Raw genomic sequence first — 15178 nt, 5'->3', positions numbered from 1 at the left:
GATACAGACAGGAATTTGATACACACACCAACTCCAAGGGACTCCCTCATGATTTCTCCTTGACCCTTTTAATGTAATCTACCTTTAGGCTCTATTCCATACAGCGGTCTGGTCACTTAGAATCACAGGTGATTGGTGATTCTTAAGGTGTTATGTATGTATAATTAAACCCGTTTTTTCCCCCCATCATCATTTTTACTACACATTCCACATGCACTTTCTTTTAAGCTCAGCCTATTGGGACCTAATGTTTGCAACACTTTCTGCCTGTGTATCACTAGAATATATTAGTTCATGAGATTAATTGTCCAGAACTTCTTGACTAGTAACTTTTGCTAATTCATTTCAGTTAGCATGTATTATGGATGAACCTTACATTTGACATGAATGGCAACAATAGAATGATTTTCTTGCACCACTTGACTTTATGATTTAACTATAATGACAGTATGTTTATTATGTTGTGGATTATTGAATTGCACCTGATGAAGGGAACATTTTCTTAAAACGCATTGTGCTGATTTATTTTGAAAATAAAAGGAGATTGGAATACAAACCGTACCTCCTACTTGCATCATTACGATACTTGTTGGAAATGAAAATTTGGGAACCCTACGCATTGAATGCGGTTCCATTTGCTATGTAACTAAAGTATTTATGTAATTTTGGCTGTGTCAGACTCATCACGATCACTGGTATGGGTCACTTGTGGCTTCTTACAAGAGGACTTGCCGTGGTCCTTCGCCTGACGTATTTTCTGTTTTGTGCGGGACTCATGTAGGTAAGGGTGAGCCTCCCCAGACGCCACCCTGCATGGTAGGTATTTGCTCAGGCAAGGTGACCCCTGGAGGAACTGCTAATGCAGGGGAAAAAAACTCCTAAGGGAGGAAAAAACCTGCGAGCCGTTGCAGGAGCGATGATCCAAGGAGTAGGAGTTGACAGGAATACAGTGTGAATCAGTCCGGGAATCTGCCGGAATAAACAAGCCAGGTGCTCAACTTGGGGTGCGGGGTGAGGAGAGCCCAACAGGAGAAGGGAACCAGGAAGGCAAGGAAGGAAGGGGAACTGGAAGGAACAGAGAGAGGGACACACATAGCGATGAGCTTGGTACAAGCAATGCCGAGCGTGCACTCTCGATCAGCATTCAGTTAAATAACCATGCATTCAAACAGCTGGTATGAGATTGCTCGAAAGACTAGAGTGCTCGATCCGCTTCTGGGTGGATAAGCAGAGCACCATATTGGTAGGAAATATGGCACCCGTCACCCAAGACTTCAGCTTCCAGGAGGACCACAATGACCAAGGAGGGTAAGACAGCATGCCCCCTCCAGAATCAGGAACCCCCGGGTTTGCCCGGATGTAGCTGTAGATGGTGGAAGCGACAAAGACAAACAGAAGCATAAATGATGGTAGCAGGTTTCCATGATTGCTCACTTGGGGGATAACCCTTCCATTCCACCAAGTATTGGAGATGACCCCTTCTGTATCTTGAGTCACATAATCTGGCCACCTCATATTCTACTTTCTGGTTCTCCGTCATGACAGGAGGGGGCAAAATCGTCTTCCTAGAAGAGAGATTGTATGGTTTCAGCAATGAGGTATGAAAGATCTGATGTGCGCGTCTCCAGGTGGTGGGTAGGTGAAGACTATAAACAACAGGGTTTATCACCTTGTCAACTGGAAATTGTCCATAGGACCGAGGAGAGAATTTGCTGGGATGTATATGTTTAGGTTGGTGTTTAGATGACAGCCACAGCAGATCTCCCACAGAATAGAGTGTGGAATCATGTTGTTTCAATCAGCGTATCTTTTGACAGTTTTGCTGGCTTTGATCAGATGTTCCTTGACTTGTTTATGAATCGTGGTTAGATCTGAAACCCAAACATCCACAGAGGGAACCGAACTTGACCCAGAAGGTATTGTAGGAAAAACTGTAGGATGGAGTTGTTGTAAGCAAATTCAGCAACTGGAATAAGGGTGACCCAATCGTCAACGGCAGAGGTATTGTTCGAGAGTCTGATTAACCCTCTGGGTTATACCGTTACTCTGAGGATGATAACCTGAAGACAACGCTCTCTTGAGTAACCTACATAATTATAATTTTTTTAAATTTCTTGTATTGATTTTAACCAAACATAAATACAAACTTGTTGCAAAACATCATATGCAATTAATAGACAACACAATCTAAATATCTTACTCTCCACCCCAACTCCCCACCATCTTACTCTCCCAAACCTCCCCATTCCTCCCGTCCCTCTGCCTGCATCACATTTTATACTATAGCACTCTTCATTCCAAGCTATTAGGATCCCTTTGCTTGCTTGTCTGGGTCAATCCACCCCTGCATCCCCCGTGGTTACCTCTGCAAAGAAGGACTGCAGCAACACTTCCCATTCCATAATCCCCGCCATGGCCTCCTCGTGGTTTCGTCCCACTGCCCCCGTCCACGCCGCAGCTTCTGCGCCACCCCATCTATGCAGGTCTCTCCACCAAGCCTCTAGCCGACTTCCATGCCATAGCAATTCTGCGTTTGTTCAGAATACAGGCAAGGTCCTTCATTTTGAGGATGTTTTTCCGTCCTTTTGGGCAGGTAAAGCAACCCAGCAAACACGCTCCTGGGGAAAGCGCGTCCAATCCTAACCCCCACCCTGTGCGTAATCTATTCGCCACCTCTCTCCAAAACAGCCAAACCACTGGACATGCCTAGAACATATGTAGCATCCCTGCATCTGTCTCAGTACCCCTAGGGCAGCTCTGTGTTTCCACCCTGGAACCGCGAGATCCGCTGAGGCGTCATGTATGCCCTTTGTGTCACTAGAAGTTTTATGAGCTGTAAACGCGCATTACGTGACACGTTCCTGTGATAACCCAGTATCCTCCCCCATTGTGCATCTGTAAAGGCCATGCCAAGGTAGTATCCCTGCATCTGTCTCAGTACCCCTAGGGCAGCTTTGTGTTTCCGCCCCTGGGAACCGCGAGATCCGCAGAGGCGTCATGTATGCCCTTTGTGTCACTAGTAGTTGTATGAGCTGTAAACGCGCATTACATGACACGTTCCTGAGATAACCCAGTATCCTCCCACATTGCCCGTTTGTAAAGGCCACGCCAAGGTCTCCTTCCCATTTGCTCCTTGTCAGTGGAGGGGGGAGTTCATGCCCGGTAGACAGTAGAAGGTCATATCTCCTCGATATGGCATGCCCGCCCTCCGTTATGTCATATAACACATATACTATTGAGTGTTTCTCCAATACCTCTTGGTATGCGGGCTGCCTATGCATGACCTCTCTTAATGGTATCATATAGCATGTATTGGCCAATGTGCATACCCGTTCGCCTTGTCAGCTCTGAGAAAGGTATAAAGGCGGAGTCTTGCAACAAGTCCCCCAACGTGGCCACCCCACAGGTTTCCCAGTATGTGCGTATACTCGCTCTCACTCAAGTCGAGGAGGCCATTATCGAGACCAGTGGGATCTGTGCTGAGACTGGGTCTTTCAGCCCCATCACCGCCATGGCCTTGTCCCATACTTTTACTCCCAAGGCCACCAGGAGTGACCCTAAATTGTTGCGAGAATTCCCAAACCACAACATCTCTTTTAAATAATAATGCCGCCCCATGGCTTGCAACATCCGTGTGTCCGGGGTAGGGTCTTCCGCAAGCCAGTCCACTACGAATTGCATCTTCCCTACTATATAGTATAACTCAAAATGTGGAATCCTAATACCCCCTTCAGTATGCGGCCTGTACAGAGATGACAGCGCTATTCTGTTCCGCCCATCCATTTCTCTACAGAAAGCCTCTACAAATACCCCCCACAGCTCTAAAAAAGGGTCAGGGTACATAAAACAGGATATTCACAAAATAGTGTAGTAGTCGGGGCAGCACTACCATCTTTTACAAAGTCACTCTCCCCAGGGGTAAAGTGTGTGTAGTGCCTAATGCTAGGGTGGAGGATTCTCCAGACATCTTCCAGATCAAAGGAGTCCAGAAGCATTCGTAGCGTCCTGGCAGGCGGGGCCGGTTTAGTATTTTTGGTGTCCGACCTACCTAGGGTTGGGTCCAATGTGTAATTAAAACCTCGTCCCCATACCATATTACTATCCCAATAGGGACCCAGCTGTGGATATAACGTCTGGAAAAACTGAGCAGCACTGTGATTGGGGGCATACATGTTTACCAAACTTGTTCAAGGAGCCCCTGAAAAAGCACCATCCGTCTTCACTTGGGTAACCTTAAAAGGTACCGAAGGCGCAATCCATATCAATATCCCAGGTGCATAGGCAGAATACGGGGAACCAAACAACTACCCTCTCCATTTACCCGATAACAATGCATGTTTATCAACCGTGAGATGTGTTTCTTGCAACATGGCCACATCCACCTTATACCTCTTAAGATATGAGAACACCAGATTCCTCTTTACAAAAGCATTCAGCCCCCTCACATTCCAAGTTGGTACATTCAAAGTACCTGCCATTTGCTTCTATCCCTTTCCAGTCACTCTTAATGTCCCCACAGGCATTCCCTTCCCGTCCTGTGATACCGTAGCTCGGAATACTGTGCTGCTTTTCCTGTTCTGCATACATGCAGGCATCCCCCACACCCATGAACCACCCCAACTTCCCCAACTAATAACCACTGCCCAGCATTGCTACCCTTGATCAGGCACTTCCGCTTCCTGCAATTGCCCCATGCAGACCTGCATGGGACTGGTACACAGAGGATGGGCACAAAAACAAGTGCACTCAAATAAATGAAAAAGAAAAACAGGAGGGGTGTGGCGAGCGCAGCCGTGGGCATGGTCTCCTCCACCTTGTTGTAAAACATTATCCAATGATGGCCGGTGATGACTCCCTCCATAAACAAAATAAGACCATTCCAGACATCCAGGGCCCATTCCGCAGGGGGGCTGGCCCCTTATCAAAGCCCCTTGGTTCCGGGATGCGTGTTTTATGTGCTGTTCCATCTGTGCCTTCCTCTGTGCAGTATCAGCCGTCCAAAGTACTTTAGTTACTCTTAGTCTCAGGTTGGATAGGGCTTCCTTTGCATCTCCCTCGGTTGCCATCTTCTTCCAGATCACAAGATCCTATCTTCTCTCTATCCAGCTGTTAGGCAGAATTCTGTGCAGTACCCTTGGGGACCACTACACAAGATTAGGACTACAAGTGTCATTACAATTTCACCTTTGGTACAAACCTGTACTACACAGAAAAAGTGGTAGCAGTGGCTGAGCAGTCAGACTTATCTTAAGAGCAAATGAGCAGTAGTAGAGATTACACAAAGGGCTACAATTACTGTGACTCAAGCCAACATTGACTTTACATTTATTTTTTAAACCATCTGTTCATAAAACACTTCACTTTTATTAAATCAAATCACTCTCTAAATACACTACACACAACCAATTCCTCTTGTTCAGGCAAATTCAAGGAAAGTACATTAGTATTTGACAAACCGGTATTGTAAAACAAAGACGTTACCGGTGGTACATACGCAATCACTTTTTGACAGTAATGACAGTTCGGTCTTACTAAAACGCGTACCCGTGGAAAGAAATGTTACCAAAGTCAAACACACTTAGCACAAAGAATTAAAACAAGGGAATAGTTAGGAAAAATCATAGGCAATACTTTTGTCAAGGCAATAGAACCAGAGGACTCGCTCTAGGATGCAGATAAGTCAATAGGCCTGCGCCAGTGTCACGGGAGCAGATGCTCTGTTGTCGATGATCACACATTAAGAACAGTTCGATATTCAAGATGCCAGGAGTACTTAGATATTGTCAAAAGGAGGCAAAAGTTATAAGAGGGAAGGAAGAAAGGACAAGCCTTCGTGGAGAAAAACGGTTCACCCCGATTCCGTAAGGTCGGACGAAGAGAACGACCAAATGTGCACCAGCTTTATTCCGCTGGAGAAAGCTGGTGCCATGGCAGTTGTTCCTGGTAGTTCCTGCAGACTCACGGTTCCTGAAGCTTTAGTCATGGGGACAAGAAGGAGAACATCTGGAGCGATCTCCACTACCCAGGGATGAGCCCAGTAGCAGCAAAAGCAACGATGAATGAAAGGTGCGCTCCTTTAATTCAGGAGGGGGCTCTTCTGATGGTGATCTGGACCACTACAGCACTGTGCAGTGATTTCGACCCAGGAGAGGATTCTCTGGCTGAAGAAAGGTGAGCTGGTTGATCCCACCAGGCTCAAGGGAAGAAGACCCCGGACTGGACCTTCTCTTGTTGTTGAAGGGTAGATAGCTCAGGACTGCAGCAGGGCTTCACCGGGACTCGGGGTTGCAGCAGCCGTCTTCTTCTCCGCTTCTCTTCGGTTCTTTGCAGTTCCAGTGGCGACTCTGACTTCCAGCCCAAGAGTCCTGCCTTTTATGCCAAAATCCCCCATTCACACAGCCTGGCTGTCAATCACTCAGCAGGGGTGTTGTCTGGGCCGGACAACCACCTCAGCCAATCAACACAAAGTGCGACTTAGGTCTCCAAGGAGACCCTGTGCAGGGGGTGACTACACCCCTCCCTCACATTCAGCCCACCTAGACACCCAGGCGCCAAAAGGAGGGCTTCTCTAGAGACGCCCGCCAAACGACGGTGAACAAAAGAGGCAAACCTGGTTTGCCGCGCAAAGTAAAACACAAGAAAGATTTTAACAAGAAGAAATGGCGACGAAACCCAACCGGAGCCAAATTAAAACCGATATGGTCAAGCAGGTTTCATTTTCGAGGCTACTATATTAGCCTAAAACATTACCACGTTATATAATATAACTGCGGTGGAAAAGTTAGGGTAGATACCAATGCCACCAGCCAAGTCTTAATGTTAAGGGAGTGAAACAATGCTCCAAGAGGTACAGATAACAAGGGATAGTAGTTAACCCTTTCCAATATTCCACGTAAGATGGGGTGTACTGGATCTGTGGTAAAGGTGACTATATAAAGTTAATGGCAACTTTACATGTTTCTGGGGGACAGTAGTCAGCCCCAGAAAAATTGAGTCATTGGGAAGTCTAAAAGACAACCCTGTGTCACGGCACTGAAGGTGCTGTGTAACACACAAAATAAAAAGATGATGCCTAGGGAGTTGGTGAGACTCTGTAGCCCATGAGCACTAAAAGTACAACACACACACAAATACACTGTAAGAGTGGGGAAAAAGGTTCACACTCTTACCAAGTGGAAAAAATAAACCCCAAAAATCCAGCAAAGCTGCTGAGGGACTCATTAGGTAAGGGAAATTAGCCATAGAATTAGCGCTTCCTCCGGGAGTTCAAAGAACCATGTTTTGTTTCCATGTATAACCTTGAGCCGCGCTGGGTAAATCAGCATGTATTTGACTGAAAATACGGTATGTGGAAGTGAAGCCCTAGTCAGGAATGCGCACAACTGGATTTTCATGAAAGGAAGTAAAGTAAAATTGTGGTTGAGCTGCTGTCGTGTAGGTAGTGAGATGATCTGCCACTATCACCTTGAAGTATATCAAATTATTGTGAATTACTATCTACACAGGCTGCGCTTGGTAACCAACGTAAAGCCACTGATGTGCAAAATTTAAACAAGAATGATGGGGAATTAATCACAGAGATATTCTACTGGTTTATTAGTAACAAAGAGCAAAGTTGTTCATTCACAGGTAAAGTGTAACACATCAATTGTGTTGAATGAGTCTGAACTTGGATGAATTACACAGAGCAATTTATATGCAATCAATAAAACACCCACAATTTATATGCAATTGCGCAGCATATTTGTTGAGTACTTCAAAAACCAAAACTTGAATGAATCACATTGTTTGAGATAGGCTTATTCGCCAAAACACACACAATTTATATGCAATTGCGCAGCGTATTTCACATTAAAGAAAAGCCAAGAATTTGCCAAAACATGCCAACACGTGTTTCAACCAAAGAGGTCGTCCTCAGGGCATACAAATGTAGTTTACCATTTGCATTAATCTATAATTATTGAACCTTGGCTTGAAATCGAAACAACCAACGTCAGAGGTAGTGGGTCAAAAAACAAGAAAAAACAGGAGAGAAAGGAGAAATAGAAAGAAATAAAAACATACCGTTAGAGATAATATATGCAATTGATTGTTCTATTTCCTAAAATAGGGATAAATGAATCTATCCATACCTTAAATATGATTGAGGTTTCCTAATACTTGATTCAACTTTCAGTAGTTGAGAGATTTAGTGATTTCTACATGCTTGACTGGACAGGGTCTGTAAGTTATAAAGACTTGGTATAATATGACACATATTTTAGTTCAAAAGTCTGCATTGCTAGTAAGTTTAACATCTAATTTGTGAAAAGTATGGAAACTATAATTACCAGTCTTGCAATCAAGAGGTAGTTGTCGTTCGACTGATATGCCGCTGTTGCAGTATAATTGAAATGTAACGCACGTTTTTAGCGTGCCTTGCCTTTAAATTCGGCCGTAATCTGTAACATGGATATGACAACGTATTTAAACACTTGTTATAAGGAACGTGCTGCATAAGCTTTTCGTTTGGTATCGTTAGGGCGTAGAACTGGCTTACCGGCATACGCTCCAAAAGTTGATGTGCTCAATGGCCGGTTGTTTCTCAATACTGAAGGCATCGGCACAATCCGGGGGTTACTATAGTAACCTTCCCGGGTTAGGTCAGGTGATGTAGTCATCTGACCCTGTTGCTTGGATACTCCTTACAAGCCGGAAATGCATAAAACAGACATTTGAGGAAAGCTTCCTATGCGGAAGCTCATTCATTTACGGCAATATTTTTGCAGCGACTTAATTACATATAGATATTTTGATGTTAATACTGTGTACAGCTTTGACATCAACAAAAAGAAAACTGAAATAATCCGTACTAATTCTAATCCTATGTTAGGTGCGGATATTGGATAGTTGGTGCTAAATATCAACCTCAATTAAGAAATCAAAATAAATGTGGTGCGCTCGAATCAGCGTGCAGACATACAAATAACTGCCGGTTGGGCTGTTGGGACAAATATAAACAGTGACTTCTCACAGAGTGGGGTCACTAGGCTGAATATAAATGCCTCGGGCATAGTCGGTAAGCTGTATCGGTTTGCATGGGTTTGATTGTCTGTTTTTTAGCATTAAATTCGTACAAATTATAGAAACACATTCAATTCATGGTCTTGGTTCAAACCAAGTGACAGGCAACGTAATTTACAAATCATTCTTGCTTCCTGTTGTCGTAGGGTCAATTCTCTGTTACCACCTCTCGGATGTTGTTGGATGTGTTTGAGTCCAATGAATTTGATGTCTTTAATATTATCCAGTTGATGATGCTTCTGCCAATGGGAAGTTAAAGGAAGTCTAATATCCTGGCTACTAAGATTGTTGAGGTGTTCTCGAATCCTGAAACGGACTTCTCTGATCGTGCTGCCAATATACATTTTCTGACATACACATAAGATACCATAGATAACAAATTTTGTACGACAATTAATAAAGTCAAATATTTTGGTTTGAAGTCCATTATGGCAGCTAAAGATTTTTGTAGGTGCTAAAGCATAATGGCAAAAATTGCATGTCCCGCACTTGTAAAAGCCTGCTGGCTTTGTGCTTGTAGTAAGCCAATTTGCCTGTCCAATTGGGTCAGGTTTAAGGAAAGAGGGACTGAGGATCTTCCTCAAAGTCTTTGCCTTGGTAAAGATAATACTGGGTCGATCAGTAATATACGATATCAAATCAGAATCTAGGTGTAAAATATGCCAATGTTTTTTCAGTATATACTGTATGAATTTGTGGTCACTTGAATATTTTGTGATGAAGTTGACATGCTTAGGATATTGTTCGCTGGACACTTTTGTCTTATTTATCAGCAATTGTGGTCTCGGTATTTTCTTGACCGCATCAGTAGTTTTCCTGATTAGTTGAATTGGATACCCTCTTTCCCGAAATCTGTGTCCAATTGACTTACATTCTATTTGAAACATTTCATCCTGGCTGCAATTTCTTTTCGCTCTTAACATTTCACCTCTGGGAATATTTTGGATAACACTTTGTCTATGGCTACTAGTTGCATGCAGTATAGAGTTTACTGCAGTTTCTTTCCTAAAGGTGCAGGTTTCGATGTTGTTTGACACAATGTTAATCTTAAGATCTAAAAAAGTAATTTCTGCTGCATCCATATGTCCTGTAAACTTAATATCAAAGGTGTTATCATTAAGGTAAAGCATAAATACTGCAAAATCTTCTTTACTGCCTTCCCAAATCGCCAGGACATCATCAATATACCTTTTCCACCTGATAATGTTGTGCTTGAACGGATTGTTCTGAAAAATATATTTTTCCTCAAAGTAGGCCATGAATAGGTTGGCCAAAGAGGGCGCATATTTCGCCCCCATCGCAATCCCTTTAATTTGCGAGTAATAGTCACCATTGAAAAGGAACTGATTGTGTGTAAGTGTAAATTCCAAAAAACTTTTAATCATCTGTACATGTGTATAGTGTGAAGCAGAGTAGGTTCTGAAGCTAAAATCAATCGTATCCAGGGCCAGTTGGTGTTGAATTGAAGTATAGAGGGCTTCCACATCTAGAGTCACTAAATAGTATGTGGGTTTCCAGATAGTCCCTTGTAATATTTGCAACGTATGTGTTGTGTCTTTAATATATGCTGGGATTTCCGGTACCAAATGTTTAATACTACTGTCTATATAGTCAGCGAGTGCTTCGGTAGCTCCTCCCTGGCCACTCATGATTGGTCGAACTGTTGGGAGAGTGAGAAACGGCTTGTGGACCTTGGGTAAAAAATAAATTGTTGGCATAAGTGGTTTGGAAATCGATAAAAACGCTTTTTCATCATCTGAAAGTAGTCCTTGGTGATACCAAAACTGAAGTAAAGTTTGTAATTCTTGTGAAGTTAGTAATGTGGGGTTAGTAATAAGTTTCTCATAACATCCAGGCGTGGTTAAATGTTCCATTGACATTTTAATGTAATCTGATTTATTCAGAATGACAATGTTGCCTCCTTTGTCAGCCTCTTTAATAATGATTGAGCTGTCTTCACATAAATCTTGTAGTGCCTGTCTTTCCAACTTGGTAAGATTCTGTTTCCTGCTGCAACAATTTTGTTGAAATCCATCTAGGTGTTTATGAATTTCCTTGGTGATTGCCTTGTAAAAGATATCAATGACATTGTCTCCAGCAATAGGTGGCATGAATTTCGATCTATTCTTATGTTCCTTAATATCCATATTTCGTTGATGAATGCCGAGTTCTACTTGAATATCACTGACAGTTTTAGATCCCTCTTCCATGAGGTTGGAAAGTAAGTGTATATTTTCTATTTCTTGAATACTTTTAGAACTGGTGGCTGGGAGTTGCTCTAAAGGTCTATACATTTCGACTTTATTATGAAAGAATTTTTTAAGTTTGAGTTTTCTTGAAAATTTGTAAAGGTCAATTTGAAGTTCAGTCATATCAGATGTAGCATACGGTGCAAATGAAAGCCCATGATTAAGTACAGATTGTTGTAGTGATGAGAGGTGTTTATCAGACAAATTGATGACTAGACTTTTAGTATAGATTTCGGTTTGGTTTTCTTGAAACTGGATCTGGTGAGTCTTTTGTTTGTATCTTTCTCGTCCTCTCCTCCTTGCTCCTCTTCCTCTTCCTCCTCTGAGGTTGTTGGAGTAGGTAGATTTTTGCGTCCTAAAGGGACATTTTTAAAGAATCGGACTTGTTTATTTTGAGAGTTATAGGTAGATTGGTTACCTTTCTTATATCTTTTAATTTCTGCCAGAAAGCCTCGTCTGAAATGACGAGACCCTTCTGCATTAATCTGTTCTCCCTCAATGTTAGGGTTAGTAGTGGTTTCAATTTCTGAGTCTGTGTCAGATGTGACGGGTGACGCTGTAGGCGTGACTATTTGTGATTGGTCCCCATCATATTTAGGTTGATAGGTGTATACTCTATCATTTAGATAGTCCTTTTCATCTCTATAAAATTTCCTGAATTTACGTAACTTGATTTCATCTTGATATTCGACTAAAATCTCATTCATTTTGGCATAGTTTTTAACCTTTGAACTTTCTGGGTTACTCATTTCTGTGATTTCAATTTTTAGTTTGTCAATTTCTTTAAGTACTCGAGTATGCTCGCGTTCAGCATGTATGACCAGAAATTTATTAAATTAGAAAGATTATGCAAGAAAGAAATCAACAAGTATTGGGAACAAGTATCACTCAAAAACTATATACAGCAAGACATTATACCGAGAGGATTAAGAATTTTAATTTTCCCCGACTTCGTACATAAAGATGATCAGGATCTGGCAGCTGACTGGGAAAGTAATATCACAGCCAGCTCGGAGAATATGATGAAAATTTTGGTCATACATGCTGAACGCGAGCATACTCGAGTACTTAAAGAAATTGACAAACTAAAAATTGAAATCACAGAAATGAGTAACCCAGAAAGTTCAAAGGTTAAAAACTATGCCAAAATGAATGAGATTTTAGTCGAATATCAAGATGAAATCAAGTTACGTAAATTCAGGAAATTTTATAGAGATGAAAAGGACTATCTAAATGATAGAGTATACACCTATCAACCTAAATATGATGGGGACCAATCACAAATAGTCACGCCTACAGCGTCACCCGTCACATCTGACACAGACTCAGAAATTGAAACCACTACTAACCCTAACATTGAGGGAGAACAGATTAATGCAGAAGGGTCTCGTCATTTCAGACGAGGCTTTCTGGCAGAAATTAAAAGATATAAGAAAGGTAACCAATCTACCTATAACTCTCAAAATAAACAAGTCCGATTCTTTAAAAATGTCCCTTTAGGACGCAAAAATCTACCTACTCCAACAACCTCAGAGGAGGAAGAGGAAGAGGAGCAAGGAGGAGAGGACGAGAAAGATACAAACAAAAGACTCACCAGATCCAGTTTCAAGAAAACCAAACCGAAATCTATACTAAAAGTCTAGTCATCAATTTGTCTGATAAACACCTCTCATCACTACAACAATCTGTACTTAATCATGGGCTTTCATTTGCACCGTATGCTACATCTGATATGACTGAACTTCAAATTGACCTTTACAAATTTTCAAGAAAACTCAAACTTAAAAAATTCTTTCATAATAAAGTCGAAATGTATAGACCTTTAGAGCAACTCCCAGCCACCAGTTCTAAAAGTATTCAAGAAATAGAAAATATACACTTACTTTCCAACCTCATGGAAGAGGGATCTAAAACTGTCAGTGATATTCAAGTAGAACTCGGCATTCATCAACGAAATATGGATATTAAGGAACATAAGAATAGATCGAAATTCATGCCACCTATTGCTGGAGACAATGTCATTGATATCTTTTACAAGGCAATCACCAAGGAAATTCATAAACACCTAGATGGATTTCAACAAAATTGTTGCAGCAGGAAACAGAATCTTACCAAGTTGGAAAGACAGGCACTACAAGATTTATGTGAAGACAGCTCAATCATTATTAAAGAGGCTGACAAAGGAGGCAACATTGTCATTCTGAATAAATCAGATTACATTAAAATGTCAATGGAACATTTAACCACGCCTGGATGTTATGAGAAACTTATTACTAACCCCACATTACTAACTTCACAAGAATTACAAACTTTACTTCAGTTTTGGTATCACCAAGGACTACTTTCAGATGATGAAAAAGCGTTTTTATCGATTTCCAAACCACTTATGCCAACAATTTATTTTTTACCCAAGGTCCACAAGCCGTTTCTCACTCTCCCAACAGTTCGACCAATCATGAGTGGCCAGGGAGGAGCTACCGAAGCACTCGCTGACTATATAGACAGTAGTATTAAACATTTGGTACCGGAAATCCCAGCATATATTAAAGACACAACACATACGTTGCAAATATTACAAGGGACTATCTGGAAACCCACATACTATTTAGTGACTCTAGATGTGGAAGCCCTCTATACTTCAATTCAACACCAACTGGCCCTGGATACGATTGATTTTAGCTTCAGAACCTACTCTGCTTCACACTATACACATGTACAGATGATTAAAAGTTTTTTGGAATTTACACTTACACACAATCAGTTCCTTTTCAATGGTGACTATTACTCGCAAATTAAAGGGATTGCGATGGGGGCGAAATATGCGCCCTCTTTGGCCAACCTATTCATGGCCTACTTTGAGGAAAAATATATTTTTCAGAACAATCCGTTCAAGCACAACATTATCAGGTGGAAAAGGTATATTGATGATGTCCTGGCGATTTGGGAAGGCAGTAAAGAAGATTTTGCAGTATTTATGCTTTACCTTAATGATAACACCTTTGATATTAAGTTTACAGGACATATGGATGCAGCAGAAATTACTTTTTTAGATCTTAAGATTAACATTGTGTCAAACAACATCGAAACCTGCACCTTTAGGAAAGAAACTGCAGTAAACTCTATACTGCATGCAACTAGTAGCCATAGACAAAGTGTTATCCAAAATATTCCCAGAGGTGAAATGTTAAGAGCGAAAAGAAATTGCAGCCAGGATGAAATGTTTCAAATAGAATGTAAGTCAATTGGACACAGATTTCGGGAAAGAGGGTATCCAATTCAACTAATCAGGAAAACTACTGATGCGGTCAAGAAAATACCGAGACCACAATTGCTGATAAATAAGACAAAAGTGTCCAGCGAACAATATCCTAAGCATGTCAACTTCATCACAAAATATTCAAGTGACCACAAATTCATACAGTATATACTGAAAAAACATTGGCATATTTTACACCTAGATTCTGATTTGATATCGTATATTACTGATCGACCCAGTATTATCTTTACCAAGGCAAAGACTTTGAGGAAGATCCTCAGTCCCTCTTTCCTTAAACCTGACCCAATTGGACAGGCAAATTGGCTTACTACAAGCACAAAGCCAGCAGGCTTTTACAAGTGCGGGACATGCAATTTTTGCCATTATGCTTTAGCACCTACAAAAATCTTTAGCTGCCATAATGGACTTCAAACCAAAATATTTGACTTTATTAATTGTCGTACAAAATTTGTTATCTATGGTATCTTATGTGTATGTCAGAAAATGTATATTGGCAGCACGATCAGAGAAGTCCGTTTCAGGATTCGAGAACACCTCAACAATCTTAGTAGCCAGGATATTAGACTTCCTTTAACTTCCCATTGGCAGA

The 15178-nt window shown here is 41.5% G+C and overlaps 1 protein-coding gene and 1 long non-coding RNA gene across 4 annotated transcripts in view; one reads left to right on the top strand and one right to left on the bottom strand.

Annotated features, from left to right (window-relative positions):
- Positions 1-15178, top strand: part of OCRL (OCRL inositol polyphosphate-5-phosphatase) — a 1330750-nt gene that overhangs the window by 1185555 nt on the left and 130017 nt on the right. The window lies entirely within an intron of this gene.
- On the bottom strand, positions 7580-8925 carry LOC138481683 (uncharacterized). The gene is made up of 2 exons (XR_011274330.1): positions 8331-8925; positions 7580-8221 (listed from the first exon to the last, which is right to left on the bottom strand). It is a non-coding gene; the product is annotated as an uncharacterized lncRNA (long non-coding RNA).

This window comes from Ambystoma mexicanum, chromosome 5p, assembly GCF_040938575.1.
Source record: "Ambystoma mexicanum isolate Mex_15411 chromosome 5p, UKY_AmexF1_1, whole genome shotgun sequence".
Classification (NCBI taxonomy): Eukaryota; Metazoa; Chordata; class Amphibia; order Caudata; family Ambystomatidae; genus Ambystoma; species Ambystoma mexicanum.
This window is presented reverse-complemented; position numbering and strand designations above follow the sequence as displayed.